Here is a 14,481-nt window from a genome sequence, read left to right on the forward strand (position 1 = left end):
GGTAGGGGAGATGATGTAGGAATGAGAATCAGGACAACAGCTGGAGTGTCATCCTTGAGAATGGAATGGGATCTAGTGCCCAGGAGGACAAATACGATTATGTAAGAGTATCTGTAAAATCAGTACCTCTACTAACTTGTTTAATCAAAGTAAATTGTCCATTAGCTTGGCATACAAATAGAGATCCACTATTCACACTTGATCCTGAACCTCCCTTTTTGACAGACCTTTGCTTCCTTGACAGCCTCTATTCGGGAGGCTACAATAGTCTCTGGACTCAGACAAGCATCTTCCACTATGCAAGAGAGTGGTAACAATCACTTTTTAGAAACCCAGAATGTTTATAAATGAATGTTTCCATTTCTGCTGCCAGCATAGTGCATCAGTATCACCCTTCACTATCTCTCATGTAACCTTTTAGATAACCTCTCTCCCTTTCCCCCAAACTCCTTTTCCTTCCTCTTTCCAACAGTATTCCCCACTCTCATGGTGCTACTAGATGCTTTATAAAAAACAAATCTAAGAGGGTAACTATATTTGATAAACAGCTGTAAAGCCTATCTATTGCCCTCAGAATAAAGAAAAAAGTCCTCGAAGTCCTAGCCAGAGCAATAAGGCGAGAGAAAGAAATAAAAAGCATCCAAGCCAGGCATGGTGGCTCACGCCTGTAATTCCAGCACTTTGGGAGGCCAAGGCGGGCGAATCATCTGAGGTCAGGAGTTTGAGACCAGCCTGACCAACATGGAGAAACCCTATCTCTACTAAAAACACAAAAAACAGCTGGGTGTGGTGGTTCATGCCTGTAATCCCAGCTACTAGGGAGACTGAGGAAATAGATTCTAAGAATAAAAATGTAATTTAAAAAATCTTTTAAAATTTGTAATACAGGGCCAGGTGTGGTGGCCCACGCCTATAATCCCAGCCCTGTGGGAGGCTGAGGCGAGTGATCACTAGAGGTTAGGAGTTCAAGACCAGCCTGGCCAACATGGTGAAACCCCGTTATCTACTAAAAATATTCCGGGTGTGGTGGCTCACAGCTGTAATCCCAGCTACTCCTGAGGCTGAGGCACAAGAATCGCCTGAACCCGGGAAGCAGAGGTTTCAGTGAGCCAAGATCATGCCACTGCACTCCAGCCTGGGTGACAGAGCGAGACTCCATCTCCAAATAAATAAATAAAATAAAATCATATGAAATAAAAAAGAGTCCAAATAGCCAAAGCAAACTAAGCAAAAAGAACAAAGCCAGAGGAATCACACTACTCATCTTCAAACAATACTGCAAAGCTACAGGTAACCAAAACAGCATCGTACTGGTACAAAAACAGACACATAAACCTATGGAACAGGATAGAGAACCCAGACATAAAGTCCCACAACTATAACCATCTGATCTTTGACAAAGCTGACAAAATAACAAGCAATGGAGAATGGACTGTGTTCAATAAATGGTGCTGGAATAACTGGCTAACCATGTGCAGAAGATTGAAACTGGACCCATACCTTCCACCATATACAAAAATTAACTCAAGATTTAAATGTAAGACCTCAAACTATAAAAATTCTAGAAGAAAACCTATGAAATACCATTCTGGACATCAGCCTTGGCAAGTAATTTATGACTAAGTCTCCAAAAGCATTTGCAACAAAAACCAAAATTGTTAAGGGGAATGTAATTGAACTTCTGCCCAGCAAAAGAAACTATCAAGGGGCCTGGTTCACTCACTCATATCTGTAATCCTAACACTTTGGGAAGTGGAAGCGTGTGGATTACTTGAGGCTAGGAGTTGGAAACCAGCCTGGCCAATATGCTGAAATCCCATCTCTACTAAAAATACAAAAATCAGCCAGGCATGGTGGCACACACCTGTAGTCCCAGCTACTCAGGAGGCAGAGGCATGAGAATCACTTGAATATGGAAGGCCAAAATTGTGATGTGCTGAGATCACACCACTGCACTCCAGCCTGGGCTACAGAGTGACACTCTTGTGTCAAAACAAACAAAACAAACAAACAAAAAAACTGTCAACAGAGTAAATAGACATTCTACAGAATGAAGAAAATATTCACAAATTATGCATCCGACATAGCTCTAATGCTAAGGATTCATAAGGAACTTAAATAATTCCATGAGCAAAAAACAAATAACTCCAATAAAAAATGGGCAAGAGACATGAACAGACACTTTTCAAAAGAAGACATACATGCAGCCAACAAATATATGAAAAATGTTCAACATCACTAATTAGAGAAACACAAATCAAACCTCAATGAGATACGATTTCACATCAGTCAGAATGGCTGTTATTAAAACATCAAAAATAATGGATGTATGGCAAGGTGGCAGAGAAAAGGGAATGCTTACATTCCCACTGTTAGTGGGAATGTAAATTAATTCAGCTACTGGGCAAAGCAGTTTGGAAATTTCCCGAATAACTTAGAACTACCATTTGACTCATCAGTCCCACTACTGAGTATACACACAAAGGAAAATAAATCATTCTACCAAAAAGACACATGCATAAGTATGTTTGTTGCAGCACCATTCACAATAGCCAAGACATGGAATCAACCTACATACCCACTAAGGGTGGAATAAAGAAAACCTGATACATATACACCATGGAATACTACACAGCCATGAAAAAGTACAAAATCACGTCCTTTGCAGCAACATGGGTGCAGCCGGAGGCCACTATTGTTTAAGTGGATTAACTCAGGAACATAAAACCAAATACCTCATGTTCTCTCACTTATAAGGAGGGAGCTAAACACTGAGTACACATGGACACAAAGGTGAGAACAATAGACCCTGGGAACTACTAGAGGCAGGAGGATGGAAGGAGGATGAGAGTTGAAAAACTGTCGGGTACTATGATTACTACCTTGGTGATGGGGACGTTCGCACACCAAAACCGAGCGACACGCAATTTAGTCACGTAACAAATCTGCCTATGTAGCCCCTGAACCAAAAATTTAAAAATAAAAAGTTCTCAAATTTTATTCTTCATTTTCTGTGCCGGAAGAATAAAAATGTATTGGCCAGGCGCGGTGGCTCATTCATGTAATCCCAGCACTGTGGGAGGCCGAGGCGGACGGATCGCTTGAATCCAGCAGTTGGAGACTAGTTTGGCCGACAAAGCGAGACTCTCCGACCACACCCCTCCTCTCTCCAAAAATAGCTAGGGGTGGTGACTCGAGCCTGTAGTCCCAGCTACTCGGGAGTCTGAGGTGGGAGGATCATTTGAGCCCAGGAAGTCCAGTGAGTCCTTCAGCCTAGGCGACAGAGCGAGATTGTCTAAAATAACAACAACAACAACAACAAAAACCCCCACACACAGAGAAACAGAAGGAGAGAAGAAGAAAAGTAACAAGATAGAGGACCCCAAAAGTCTTCGTATATTCTAACCTCCAATAAAAACTGAAATGAAAACCTTGGGGCCAGGGTGCTCCTGGCATTCCCCACACCTCCCACGCGCCTTCTTAACTGAACTCCATTGCGGGCGTTGGCTGTGGTTTGCTGGTGGAACGTCAACTCGGGTCGGGGCTGGGGAGGGGAAGTGGGAATAAAAACTGCATTTCATGATCAGTAGCGGGAAATAAGAATGGCATCAAGAAACCAAGAGCCAGGAGGAGACTCAGGGAGGGAGTGGAGGTGAAGTGTTGCGAGGTACAAATTTCACAAGGAAAAAGTGAAGCCTCAGACTTCCTGGAAACACTGCTTTTCATCTACGCAGGCGCCCTTTGGTGAAGCTACCACGTTTCTGGTTTATTCCTAAAATATTTTACGCATGTAACCAAAAATTGTCTACTCGCGCAAGGTTGAGCCTAAGGAGCCTGATACATATTTTTGTCTAGATCTTTATTTTCGTAAAGATCATATATGTCTGGAATCATTCACCCGTAGGTCAAAACTACCGTCCTTCGAGCCGGATTCGAACCAGCGACCTAAGGATACCTTGATTTAAATGAACCTACAGTCCTCCGCTCTACCAACTGAGCTATCGAAGGACACAAAGTTTTTCATTCTCTAGACACGTAGTTCTGTGCTCTCTAGAAGCCCCAAAATAATGTGCGTCCTGGAAGTTCTTAGGTTTTCAAGTCTTGTTCCATTTAGGAGACTAGGTTTTAATTATATTAATATTAATTTTTTAAACTACCATCGGCTTTAAAGCAGTATTCTCAGACACCGGAATTATTCTGTGTAATGATCTAGGTAATTGGCTTCATGGTTATAAATATGTAAAAGGCATTGAGTTTTATATTGAAAACATTAGGATATTTAGGTATAGCTCAAACCAAAAACCTTACTGGAATCCCCCGTCCTCCTCCCCTAGATATACACAATCTCCCAGATTACGCCCTCTGTCCTGCTGTTTTGTGTGATTAACTCCTCCTTTCTCTCTTAAAAGTGTCTGGATTTGCTTGATAAATGCTATGGTTGCCCTAAATACAGACAACTGGGTTGATGAGGATCCCAGGGTTGTGAACAAAGCATTCCGGTATCCTTGCAGTTCTCCTTTCTGAAAGTCGAATGATAAATTGTGTACATTCATAACTGTAGTGTTGAAACGTGGAAGTGTCGTCTGTGCGTGTTTGTGTAAATTTGAGTGTATATTACATAACCATGGTGGAGCAGTTAAAATGAAGCAAAAACTCTTGAAACTTTACGTGGAAATATAAATATTCCTTTTTCAAAGCAAATTGTCCAACATAGAGAGAGGTTCTGTGTAGATTGTTGTCTGCTCAGCTTCCTTATATCTAAGGCAGAAATCTATCTCGCAAGAAAAGGCTTTAAAAGGAAAAATCCCAAGTTTTTCTTCAAATGGCAACTGCCAGTGCCTCTTGTCAGAAATATTAATAGCATACAGTTGATATTGAACTCCGTAATTAAGTCCCTTGCATGAGTAACTAAGAAAATAGTAGATGATAACTTTCAATGTTTCTAACCTAATAGAGAGCTAGCAGCTAGAGAGGAGTGATCCTAGGATGTGGACAGCCTCTCTTGACATTATTGTGTATCCTATCTGTACCTTGGACACCACGCGGAAAAGCTACAGAGATGCCAATAAGAAGTGAAATTTCCAGACGGGGCTGCTACGAAGTTGTTGTCTCTGTTAGGGTTACTGGGGTGACACCTAGAGAAACAGGAAGGCCCCAGAAAGAAAACAAGTTCACTTTCTCACCTCCAGCCTTGGAGTCTGTAGCCTCCCTTTTGGCAAAGCTTACCCATAGGGTCAAGTGGTAAAACTGCAATGTGATTAAGAGTCTTACTTCCTGTATCACAAAGGGGATTAAAGAAGGGATTAAAGAGCAGCTTAGTACGTTTTCCCGTCTAGAGCCTTATTTTCGTAAAGTTCGTTAATTAGCCTGTAGTTCAAAAACTGACATCTTCCGAGCCGGATTCGAACCAGGGGCCTAAGGATGCCTTAAGTTTAAAGGAACCTACAGTCCTCCACTCCACCAACCGAGCTATCGAAGGATACACAGTTCTTTGTTCTCTAGAATTCCTAAATATGTGTCCTGAAAGTTTCTGGGTCTTCAAGTCTTGTTGCATTAAGGAGACTCAGTTTTAATTATATTGATACTCATTTTTTAAACTACAATCGGTTTTAACTCAGTTTTAACCTACAGTCCTCCACTCTACCAACTGAGCTATCAAAGGACACACAGCTTTTCATTCTCTAGAATTCCTAAATATGTGTCCTGAAAGTTTCTGGGTCTTCAAGTCTTGTTGCATTAAGGAGACTCAGTTTTAATTATATTGATACTCATTTTTTAAACTACAATCAGTTTTAATGCAGTTTTTTCAGAACACTGGAAGTATTCGGTATGATGAATCCATTTGTTCTGCGTGTCAAAATACCTGAGACTGGGTAATTTATAAAGAGTGGAGGCCAGGTGCTCTGGTTCACAACTGTAATCCTAGCACTTTAGGAGGCCATGGTGGGTGGATCACTTGAGGTTAGAAGTTCAAAACCAGCCTGGCCAACGTGGTGAAAACCCATCTCTACTAAAAATACAAAAATTAGCTGGGTATGGTGGCTCACACCTATAGTCCCAGCTACTGGGCAGGCTAAAGCAGGAGACACCGGGAGGCAGAGGCTGCAGTGAGCCGAGGTTGCACCACTGCACTCCAGCCTGGGTGACAGAGCGAGACTCCATAAAAAAAAAAAAAAAAAAAAATGTAGAAATGTATTGCTCACGGTTCTGGAGGCTGGGAAATCCAAGATCAAGGTACCAGCAGATTCAGTGTCTGGTGAGACCTGCTTTCTGCTTCCAAGATAGCACCTATGTTTGTGTCCTCACATGGCAGAAGAAATGGAGGGCAAAAGGAAGAAACATTGTGTTCTCATATGGCAGAAGAAAGAGAAGGCCCCCCCACAAAAAAGAAATGGCATAGCTCTGATGGCCAAATGGCTTCCTAAAATCCCCACATCTTAACACTATCATATTGGGTCTTAGATTTCAGTATAATGAATTTTGGAAGGACACAGACATTCAAACTCTAGCAGGCTGCTATGACAAAAATACCACAGACTAGGTGGCTTAAAACAACAGAAATTTATTTTCTCACAGTTCTGAAGACTGGGAAGTCCAAGATTAAGTTGCTAACTGATTTGGTTCTTGGTAAGGGCTCACTTCCTGGCTTGCAGATGGACATCTTATTGCTGTGTCTTCACATGGTTTGAGTACTCTGTCTCCTCTTACAAGGAAACTAATCTTAGGGATCAAGGCCCATCCCTATGACCTTATTTAACCTAAACTACTTCCTTACTCCAACTAAGTCACTTTAAAGGTTCAGGATTCAACACAGAATTTTAAGGAAACACAATTCAGTCCATAGCAGTGGGTGTGGAGTTGAGAGTCAATAGTTTAACTACTGCTAACAACTGTTAAAACTTCCATGTGAACTTTAAGATATTCTTTTTTTTTTTTTTTTTTGAGAAAGCGTCTCGGTCTGTCACTCTGTCGCATAGGCTGGAGTGCAGAGGCATGATCACAGTTCTGCAACTTCACCCTCCTCAGGTGATCCTCCCACCTCAGCTTCCCTAGTAGCTGGGACTACTACAGGCACATGCTACCAAGCCCAGCTAATTTTTGTACTTTTTGTAGAGATGGGGTTTCTTGACCTTAATTTACTTCTGTGGAAGCTAAGAAGTTGTAAAATTTGATACCTAATCCAATGTTGCTGGAAACCAGAACTCCCAATTCAAAAGCCCTAGGCAAACCAATTGCTCCCAGTTTGCAGTCCTGCCAACACACAACCCATGGATCTGAACTATGGGATTGGGCTAATTTTCTTTCACCTCATTTCCACACCTGCGCTGCTAACAGAGTCATAGAAAATAAACAGAAAAGAGTAAGGGGAGGCCAAACTGACTGGATAAATTCTGTCCAGGGTGGAAGGAGAAAGCACCTAGGTGGTGTGAACCTCAAAGCAAGGCTGACTTTGAGCCAAGTTCTGAGATGAATGATGGGTTTCTACACACACTTAGAATATCTGTTTTTTTGTTTGTTTATTGAGAGAGTCTCGCTCTGTCGCCCAGGCTGGAGGGCAGTGGTGCAATCTCTGCTCACTGCAACCTCTGCCTCTCAGGTTCAAGCGATTCTCTTGCATCAGCCTCCCAAGTAGCTGAGATTACAGGCACCCACCACGGCCCACAGCTGATTTTTGTATTTTTAGTAGAGACAGAGTTTCGCCATGTTGGTCTCAGGCTGGTCTCAAACTCCTGACCTCAAATGATCCAGCCGCCTCCCAAAGAGCTAAGATTACAGGAGTGAGCCACTGCGCCTGTCTAATATCTGAGTTTTTAACTCTCTTGTCTAAAATGGTGGGGACAGGAAATTGGGAGGTCTTCTTCCCACAGAGTTATCCACTTTTTGTCAGCCATGATTGCAATGAAAAAGCAAAAGAGAAGAGCAAGTACTAAAGGTTGTCTTAAGGTCTTTAAAAGACCTATTATGTCCTGAGCAGCATAGTCACTTTCTTAAATAAGATATTTTGTCTTCTCCATTTTCAATTTTTAGCATCTTGCCCCAATTCCATTGAGACTAGAAAATAAAAAAGGAAGTTTCTAGTGATGGAATTTCTGGAAAAGAAGCAGTTGAAGGTGCAGATATTGGGTGACAGCTTTCGTATGGCTTTTCTGAGAGTGATGGGCCTCTAGCAATGCCCAACGGATCCTCCTTTTCTCAACTAGCTTCTGCTGAACAGTACCTAGCACCTAGCACCTGGCACAGTACCTGGTACTCAGTAGGCCCAGAAGAAAAAGTGGCAACTAAAGCATTTGTCTTTGTGCAAACACTCTGCCTCTAAGTCTGCAGCCATAAGTATATTCGCTTCTCTTGCTAATATTTACCTCAGAAAAATAATTTGTACACCCCTTGATCGAAATCAGGACTACAGAAACCAGAATAGAGAAATCAAATGGGACGCACGCCCCCTCGTGGCCACAGGTCCTCCGGCGGCGACAAAGCCAGACAAAAAGTGGATTTTTTTTCTTTTTCTTTTTGAGAGGGAGTCTTACTACTCTGTCGCCCAGGCTGGAATGCAGTGGTGCGAACTCAGCTTATTGCAAGCTCTGCCTCCTGGGTTCAAGCGATTCCCCTGCTTCAGCCTCCCGAGCAGCTGGGATTACAGGCGTGCGCCACTACGCCCGGCTAATTTTTTGTTTTTAGTGGAGACGGGGGTTTCACCATATTGGCAGGCTGGTCTCGAACTCCTAATCTCAAGTGATCCACCCGCCTCGGCCTCCCAAAGTGCTCGGATTACAGGCGTGAACAACCGCTCCCGACTTTAAGGGACATTCGTAGATCTATAAAGACGCTGGATAATCTGTTTCTGGAACCAGATGAATAGATGAAAATTTTAGGGGTGCGGAGAGTGGTAGAAACTATTGGTTAGGCCAAGGCCGAACCTCATTGCTTGAAAAACTTGATTTTCCCTTCTGGCTGCATCCTCAATTTGCTTCCAGTTCCCGGTTTCCGTAGATGTGATTCCAGTGTTAACCTCTTCCCGGATCCCCAAGACAGCTGTTTCTAAGGACCCTGACTCCCTGGTTCACCTGCACTCCGTGGTCTCCTCCCGACGGGATCCGACATGGTAAAACAGATTATAGATGGCGCTGAGGGGCGGAAGTCATGCTGAGGCTCTTTAGTCACCATTGATACACAGTTCTTCATTTTTTTCCTATTGGCTAATGACAAAAGTCAATTGAAATAGCAGTGAGTCCTGAATTACTTCCAGATATCAAAGAGGGTAAAGGATGTAAAAGTTACTCTTTCACGAGGGGAATTAGCTCAAATGGTAGAGCGCTCGCTTAGCATGCGAGAGGTAGCGGGATCGATGCCCGCATTCTCCAGTTTTATGTAGTTTCCTCTCACACCTTACCCTTTGGCCTTTACTCCTATCTTTCCATGAATATCTTGCTGACTCATAAACAGCTAACAACAAACTCCCATATCATAATGGGGGTGGCCTTTCCTTCAAGCTCAAGATTCCCTCGCCATCTAGTCCTCGGACTGTTCTATCCTAGACAGAGTTGGGTTCTTTGGAATTTCTCTCACGGTTTTCAGTTCTGAACGTTGATCTCTGCCAGGTGCATTGGCAAATCTATTATGCACTTCGATCATTTATGTATTACATTTATGTATTACATTTTTATCAGAGCAGACTGAGGACATATTACAACTTTTTTTCTTTTCTTTTTCTTTTCCTTTTTTTTTTTTTTTTTTTGAGACACTCTGTCACCCAGTCTGGAGTGCAGTGGCACGATCTCGGCTCACTGCAACCTCCGCTTCCCGGGTTCAAGCGATTCTTGTGCCTCAGCCTCCGGAGTAGCTGGGATTACAGCTGTGAGCCACCACACCCGGAATATTTTTAGTAGATACGGGGTTTCACCATGTTGGCCAGGCTGGTCTTGAACTCCTAACCTCTAGTGATCCACCCGCCTCGGCCTCCCACAGGGCTGGGATTACAGGCGTGGGCCACCGCGCCTGGCCCTGTATTACAAATTTTAAAAGATTTTTTAAATTACATTTTTATTCTTAGAATCTATTTCCTACATGTCCGACCTATTGAGGACCACCTCAAGTTGTTACAACTGTAACAAATCCACTCCCATTATCTCAATAAAATGGATGGGCGCGGCGTGGTGGCTCACAGCTGTAATCTCAGCACTTTGGGAGGCCGAGACAGGATGATCCAGAGGTCAGGAGTTCGAGACCAGCCTGGCAACATTGTGAAACCCCGTCTTTACTAAAAATACAAAAATTAGCCGGGCTTGGTGGTGCATGAATCCCAACAAAAATTAGCCGGGCGTGGTGGCGCATGCCTGTAATCCCAGCTACTCGGGAGGCTGAGCCAGGAGAATGGCTTGAAACCGGAAGGCAGAGGTTGCGGTGAGCTGAGATCGCGCCACTGCACTCCAGCCTGGGCGACAGAGCGAGACTCCGTCTCAAAAAAAATAAACAAACAAAATAAAATGAGGGAGGGCCAAAGCATATGTAGGTATGTTTGAGGGTTTTTGTTTTGTTTTGTTTTGTTTTGACATTCACTCTTCCTCTTCTGAAGTCATCTTGCTATAACTTGCCGGAGGGTGGTGGGGGGTCTTCTGCTGTTCCTGGTGCTGGCATATGGGAGGAGAATTGTGACAGAGAATCTATCTGGACCAAAATCTATTGTGCCTTGGCAAGAAGCTTAGTTCAGTACTAATTAATAAATGTCGCATTCAAGGCTCAAACATTACCTTTCAAAATACCTATTTTTTGTTTTGTTTTGTTTTCTGGCTGGGTGCGGTGGCTCGCGCCTGTAATTCTAGCACTTTGGGAGGACGAGGCGGGTGGATCACCTCAGGTCAGGAGTTCCAGACCAACCTGGCCAACATGGTGAAACCCCGTTTCTACTAAAAACACAAAAATTAGCCCGGCGTGGTGGCGGACGCCTGTAATCCTAGCTACTCGAGAGACTGAAGCGGGACAATCTCTTGAACCCGGAAGGCGGAGCTTGCAGTGAACTGAGATGGAGCCACTGCATTCCAGGCTGGGCGACAGAGCGAGACTCCCTCTCAAAAAACAAACAAAAGGCCATTTTTCTTTTGCCCCCAACCAGCTTTCAAAAAGCAAGTTCATGGGGAGTTATCAGTTTAGATCCATCTCCAGCCCTTAATAGGAGTGGCTTCCAATGCGTTTTGGGCAGGGCTCTCCAACCACCACCCTAATTCAATAAGCCTGGGCTTCTGTGTTTTTTTATTAGTTTTCCACGTGGTTCTGATACATATCCAAGTTTGAGAATTATTTTCATAAAAAATAAAAGTTTGGAAACATGGGAAGGCACATACAAGAAATTGCCAGGCACAAATTCCTCAGAAAACGCTTCCTTACTTTGATCTAGACAAAGATATTTGTCATTAAGAACTCTACCATAGGTACCTGGGATCACATTTTCAGACACAAAGGGGTACAATGGGATTAATATATTGTAATAAGATTGGCACAAAATTACCAAATATGTACCACTGTTATGCCAGATCTCTACTTCGTGAGCTAATTCCCTATGTGGGTAGGAAATCCTGTCCATTTTTTCCCATATGTATTATTTTCTTCTAAAATAATTCGCTTCTACCAGTGTTTTTCAAAACTTGCAGTACATGAAAGTCACCTGGTGAACTTTTGAAACTACAGTACCTGAATCTTACCTCCAAAGAAACCCAAGCATAGATGCTTTGTAAAATCTCCCCAGGTGATTCTAATATCTACCACATATTCTCAGCTAGGGTCGAAAGGCACCACCTTGACAATTAAAAGGAGAAGGGCGAATAGACTCCTTGAATGTCATCCCGGCTTCAGATGTGTAGGGTTCAGACGCTAGTGGTTCGGCATGTAACTCTCAACGATTCAGAACTTTGAACACCAGGGGACGCGCGTGCCCCACCAATTACCAGTCGCTCCGAGTAATTCCCACCAGCCGCCCCTTTCCCCAGGCTGTGGATCCGGGGTTAAGGGGTGGAGAGGCCTCTGTGGATCTCTAGCCCAGTGGACCAGTGTCTGATTCACTTCCTCAGTGCCCAGGACTTCTAAGAGAGTTGGATTATATGAATTATAGGGATGAAGTCTTGATGGCGCGTGTTAAAAATTATTACGGAGAATAATAAAAAATTAAAGAGATTCATTGCACATCCAAAATAGTTTTATAATAGATTCTCATCGAGGATATGTATAAGTGAAATACTCATTTCTGAGAATGAATCTTAAAACTTATACGCAAAAAAACATGAACTCCTTCGAGCCGGATTCGAACCAGCGACCTAAGGATGTCTAAGGAAATATCCAACTACAGTCCTCCGCTCTACCAACTGAGCTATCGAAGGATTCACATAACTTTTTCTCTCTGCTGGGGATGCCATCTCTGCGCGAGGTTGGGCAATCGTGGCCGTTTGCCGTCCTATTTACCTATTTCACATCCAGTTGATATTCTTTTGACATCCAGTACCCCTTCGGAATTGATTGATATTCAGAGGCCCTTTTCTCTGAAACAGGGAGAAAACAGGAGCACCACTCTCACTAGTTTACAAAAAGAAACATAAAATGTTAAGGAGGCACAAAGAACTGATAAGAATTTAGCAATGCCCATCTTCTGTTGTGAGGAATGCATTATATAACCAATTTTAATCTCTACCTAAAAATAGAATTTGAAACATTTTAACACTGCAATTTTAATGAGATTTTATTGAGATAATTGACAGGAGGAGGAGAAGGAAGAGCAGGCTAAATAATGCCATTTCGAAAGCATACTATTTTTTTTTTTTTTTTCTGAGACACAGTCTCGCTCTGTCGCCCGGACCGGAGTGCGGTGGCGCGATATCGGCTCACTGCAACCTCCGCTTTCCAGGTTCAAGCGATTCTCCCGTCCTCCCGCCTCAGTCTCCGAACAGCTGGGATTACAAGCGCAAGCCACCACGCCTGGCTAATTTTTGTAGTTTTAGTAGAGATGTGATTTTGCCATGTTGGCCAATCTGGTCTCGAACTCTTGGCCTCAAGTGATCCGTCCGCTTTGGCCTCCCAAAATCCTAGCATCATAGGCGTGAGCCCACAGCAGCTGGCCATCACATTAATTCTTAACTCAGCAGAAACCTATCCATGGGGGTGCTAAAATGATACGTTTTTAAATGATCAACTTTAACACAGGGTAATATCATTTCAAATATTAGTTTTGCAAAGTGTAAGGTTCTTGTCTAGTTTTCTATGACTCTGAAGCTCAGAATAGCTCATTAACGAAGAAATCCACTTGTGGAATCTGGCATCGGAAATCTGTTTCATTATGGCCTGGCATGTTGACTCACCTCTGTAATCCCAGGACTTCGGCAGGCCGAGATGGGGAGATCACTTGAGGTCAGGAGTTCGAGACCAACCTGGCCAAAATGGAGAAACTCCCGTCTCTGTTAAAACTACAAAAATCAGCCGGGCATGGTGGTGGGCGCCTGTAATCCCAGCTACTCGGGGGCTGAGGCAGGGGAATCGCTGGAACCCAGGAGGCAGAGGTTGCAGTGAGCAGAAATGTTGCCATTGCACTCCAGCTGCTGGACAGAGCAAGACTCCCTCTCAAAAAAACAAACAAAAAAACAAAAAAACAAAAAAAAGAAAGAAAGAAAAAGGAAAAGAAATCTGTTTCATTCTTCTTCATGTTCCATTAAAGATAATTATCTTGTCATGTAATACAACATGCACAGGGCAAATGATCCTTCTTGTACAAGTAGTCCATTGAGCCCAATGTTCACTCCTTTATGGCACACAGATTTTTTTTTTCTTTTCTGAACAAGAATTGAAAGCACATTTAACTTGGCCATTAATCTCCTCAAGTCCATGAAACATTTATTTGAGTGGGGTGAGTCTGGATGAATTAAATGTAATGTTTTATCTCCTCTCCAACCTCAATGGACTGAATAAGTTATCCTGTTTCAAAGATGTATTTACTATTATTCATTTGGTCAAAATACACTTTTCAAACGGTTAAATGCATGATTATTATACGAATATGAAATAAACATTTGCCAAAGGTTTAATTCACTAATGAGGGAATCATCAAGATGGTAAAACCGATTCAAAGAATTTATTGATAGTCACTGAAAGAAGCGATGCTGTAAATTAACTTTGCTAAGTGAGATAGAGAACTAGAAACTGCCCCATAGGGCAATATAACTGTTACTGTTTCTACAGGACAGAAAATAACTAAATATCAGACGAAGTTCATTTGCATCATCACAGTTGTCTACAAGTTAACGACCGTCCCTTACAAAGCTGAAAAAATACCCTAATCAATAAATAGTAAACTAGGCCGGGCTTGGTGGCTCAGGCCTGTAATACCAGTAGTTTGGGAGCCTGAGGCAGGTAAGTCGCTTGAGATCAGCAGTTCGAGATCAGCCATGGCCAACGTGGTGAAATTCTGTTTCTACAAAAAATACAAAAATTAGCCGGGAGTAGTGG

The 14,481-nt window shown here is 42.9% G+C and overlaps 1 long non-coding RNA gene and 3 other non-coding genes across 4 annotated transcripts; 1 reads left to right on the forward strand and 3 right to left on the reverse strand.

Annotated features, from left to right (window-relative positions):
- Positions 1-3,917: 3,917 nt before the first annotated feature.
- On the reverse strand, positions 3,918-4,008 carry TRNAY-GUA. Its single transcript is given in 2 exon segments — positions 3,918-3,953; positions 3,972-4,008. It is a non-coding gene; the product is annotated as a tRNA-Tyr (tRNA).
- A 2,534-nt stretch (positions 4,009-6,542) lies between these two features.
- LOC105529304 lies at positions 6,543-11,903 on the reverse strand. Its single transcript, XR_001004488.1, has 2 exons — positions 11,697-11,903; positions 6,543-9,197 (listed from the first exon to the last, which is right to left on the reverse strand). It is a non-coding gene; the product is annotated as an uncharacterized LOC105529304 (long non-coding RNA).
- TRNAA-AGC lies at positions 9,290-9,362 on the forward strand. Its single transcript has one exon. It is a non-coding gene; the product is annotated as a tRNA-Ala (tRNA).
- Positions 11,904-12,277: 374 nt separating the features above from the next.
- Positions 12,278-12,368, reverse strand: TRNAY-GUA. The gene is given in 2 exon segments: positions 12,278-12,313; positions 12,332-12,368. It is a non-coding gene; the product is annotated as a tRNA-Tyr (tRNA).
- Between the last annotated feature and the right edge of the window lie 2,113 nt (positions 12,369-14,481).

This window comes from Mandrillus leucophaeus, unplaced genomic scaffold (assembly GCF_000951045.1).
Source record: "Mandrillus leucophaeus isolate KB7577 unplaced genomic scaffold, Mleu.le_1.0 Scaffold760, whole genome shotgun sequence".
Classification (NCBI taxonomy): Eukaryota; Metazoa; Chordata; class Mammalia; order Primates; family Cercopithecidae; genus Mandrillus; species Mandrillus leucophaeus.